At 37.6% G+C, this 3,591-nt stretch overlaps 1 long non-coding RNA gene across 1 annotated transcript; it reads left to right on the forward strand.

Moving 5' to 3' along the window:
• The first annotated feature begins 206 nt into the window (after window positions 1–206).
• LOC138893387 (uncharacterized) lies at window positions 207–1,601 on the forward strand. The gene is made up of 3 exons (XR_011408778.1): window positions 207–329; window positions 569–665; window positions 1,307–1,601. It is a non-coding gene; the product is annotated as an uncharacterized lncRNA (long non-coding RNA).
• The last annotated feature ends 1,990 nt before the right edge of the window (window positions 1,602–3,591 follow it).

Genomic DNA, 3,591 nt, shown 5'->3' on the forward strand with positions numbered 1-3,591 from the left:
ACTCTTAGTTTCTTTATTAAACAAAAATTTATGACTTAAAAAATATTAAAATAAATAATTAAATGAATAGTTAATCGCTGCCTTGCTTAACGTCGACGTTAGGCGACATCACGATCTACGGTAAAAATTAGGTGGTGACACGTTTCGTCCTCGGTATGAAAAGCCCCATCTTTACAACTCTATAGTAGTGCTAGAGCCTCGATATTCCCCACCTTGCCAACTAGTATGATTTCACATTTTCGAAGGTTGACTTTTAGGCCTGATAACAAAAATTGAGGAAGCTAGCCAAAGACCGAAAGATGGTCTAAATACTTCTGAGATTAAGCAAGGTGAAAAGCTTAAGATGGTTTTATGTTACATTGATTATTAATACACTTTAATTTATTTTTTTTGATAATTTTGTGTCATTACAATTATGTTTAATGTTTATTCATCTAGGAATCCTTCATTTTATTTTATCTTTTTGAAACTTTCCTTCTTCTAAAACCTTGCTGCAAGCCGTTGATACACTAGATGCTTCACTTTTTCAATTTTATAGTAAATAACATGTTTCTCTACTTATTATTAGATGGTTCACTTAAATCTATAAGACAGTGGACTACACAAAATTGAGGAAGCATGCCAAAATCTGCAGGATCATCTAAGTGCTTCTGATATCAAGCAAGGTGAAGAGCTTAAGATGAGTTTTGTTACATTAATAAATAATAGTATTACATCTCAAAATCATTTGAGATTTTGATGTCAATTTCATTACTGTATATTTTGCTGCTTATTCATCTACAAATCCTTCACTCTGAATTTTCTTTTTGCAAAATTTTTCCTTCTGTTGTTAAAACTTGCTGCAACCTTCACTTGTTGATTTCCGTACTTCAAGCATCATCAGCAAGCAACAAACAATATTTTCAGGACACCTTTACTGCTTTATCATTTATGGAACTTTCTTTATCATTCTGTTGTAGTATCTTCTTTTGTGTCCGGAATGCATTTACTACTAACAGTGATCTCAAGTTGCACCATGGTTTTTGTTTTTTGTGTCTTCTAAGTAGACTAGTTGAAGTACGTCGAGAAATATTTGATTTCAGTTGTGGTTTAAACCAAAAGGTTGTACTTTACGAAGTTCTTTTGAATAAAATAGTAAAAAAACAATTCATGTAGTGTATGAACTATGAAGTACATTCTTCAACTCTATTTATTTCTATTAAACTATTTTTGATAGATCTTCCGCAACTTTATTTTTTATCTTTTATAGTACTAATATAATTCTGCTTCTCTTTTGAATCTCTAAATTAAGTTGTTTTTTTTACAGAAGGTTCTCACTATCAATAGAAGAGGCAGTTGCGGATGTATATGCAAAAAGAAAAAAAAACCTTGGTGAATATATCACTACTTGCGTGTACTGATAGAATAGTTATGTGAATATAAGTAATTAGTTCTAGTCATATGTAATAGGAGTAGGTTATGTGTTATGTATACATATAAATAGGGTTCATTGTAACATAGAATATTAATAATATATATTTTTCTCCCGTACTTTCTCACATGGTATTAGAGCATTGATGAGATAATTATGGTTGTGCGTCATTCCAACGATATCCGGGAAGAAATCAGTCGTCACCGAGCATGTAACGACCCAGCTGGTCGTTAGAGAGTATTAGCCCCGAACCGCTATTTATTGCTCCCTCAATTTCATTTTGTGGTTACATAACTTGCCGGGGGATTTGTTTTTAGTTTTGGAGTGAAATGGGACACATAGTCCCTAAATTGGGAGTTTAAGTCTAGGAATTGACCGTAGTTCGAATTATGTGAAGACAACTCCGGAATAGAATTTCGACGGTTTCAATAGCTCCGTAGGGTGATTTTGGTCTTAGGAGCGTATTCGGATGTTGAATTGGACGTTCGTAGGTCATTTTAGCGTCAGTTGGCGAAAGTTGGAAAATTGGATGAATTTTGAAAAGTTTGACCGGGGGTAGACGTTTTGATATCGGGGTCGGATTCTGATTTCGGAAGTTGGAGTAAGTCCGTAATGTCAATTATGACTTATATGCAAAATCTGAGTTAAATCGGACTTGATTTGATAGGTTTCGGCATCAGATGTAGAAGTTCGAAGTTTTAAAGTTCATTAGGATTGAATCGATACACAATTCATGTTGTTAGCGTTGTTTGATGTGATTTAAAGGTTCGACTAAGGTCGTATGATATTTTAGGACTGGTTGGTATGTTTGGTCGATGTTTCAGGGGCCTCGGGTGGTTTCCGGATAGTTAACGGATCGATTTTGGACTTAGTAGACTGCTAAAGAATTTTGGGTGCTAGTTTTGGTTTCCTTCTTTGCGTTCGCGGCGGAATCCCGCGTTCGCGAAGGCTAGCTGGTGGTAGTGAAGAATTGTTCTTCGCATTCGCGAAGAGGGAGCTGCGTTCACGAATGACTGGGTAGGTGGTGCATTGCGAATGCATGAAGGGGGCCGTGTTCGCGAAGAGGAAGAAGAGGCAGCTGGGACCCCACGCATTTGGTTTTCGCGTTCGTGAAATAGGGGCCGCGTTCTCGAAGCTAGGGGTCAGATAGGCACCGCATTCGCGAGTGGAGCCTCGCGTTCACGAAGAAGATTTTGGGGCAGCAGATGGGTTTGTGCTACACAAACGCGAGAGGAGGACCGTGTTCGCGAAGAAGAAGATCACTCGGCAGATTTAAATATTCCAAAAATGAGGGTTTGAGTTCATAACACAAAAATTTATTTGGGAGCTCGGTGGGAGGCGATTCTTGGAGAGATTTTTAAGTGGCTGATTGGGGTAAGTAATTCCTACCTAGTTTTGAGCTACAAATGCGACATCTGTAGCTGGTTTTATAAGAGCCATTTCTGGATTGTAGAGAATGCGAACTTGGCCGCTGAGGAACAGACCTTGCAAATGCGACCTGGAACCTCGCAAATGCGATCATTCGTTGCAAAATGCGAAGCGCCCTTCGTAAAGATGTCGCAGTTGTGACACTAGCTTTGCAAATGTGAAGCTGGCCTTCACAGTCACACATCGCAAATGCAATCAGCAGTGCGTAAATACGGACCTCGTAAATGCGAGCAGAACATCGCAAAAGTGATTTCTGCAGCACCAGCAAAATTCCCAACTTTCAAATTCAATCAGAAACTCACTCGAGCCCCTCGGACCCCATACCAAACATCCACACAAGTATATAAACAACATAAGAACTAGCTCAAAAGCTTAAAACATCAAAACAATATCGATAACCAAGAATCGAACACCAAAACACATGATGCATGCCTTTAAGTTCAAGAACTTCAAGAATTCACAACCAAACAAATTTATGCCTAACCAACTCATAACGTAACCAAACTTTGCGCACAAGTTCCAAATAGTAAAACAGAACTATTCCAAGTTCCGAAATAAATGTCCAAACCTGATAGCATCAAAGTCAACTCCCTATCAAACATGTAAACTTTTCAAACCTTCAAATTGTCAACTTTTGGCAAATAGAGCCAAATCATCCTAGGAACCTCCAAATCCATATCTGAACATATGCCTAAGTACAAAATAACCATAAACCTATTGAAACCATTAAAACAAGAATCTAAACTTTACAT

The sequence above is a fragment of the Nicotiana tomentosiformis genome, chromosome 1, assembly GCF_000390325.3.
Source record: "Nicotiana tomentosiformis chromosome 1, ASM39032v3, whole genome shotgun sequence".
Classification (NCBI taxonomy): domain Eukaryota; kingdom Viridiplantae; phylum Streptophyta; class Magnoliopsida; order Solanales; family Solanaceae; genus Nicotiana; species Nicotiana tomentosiformis.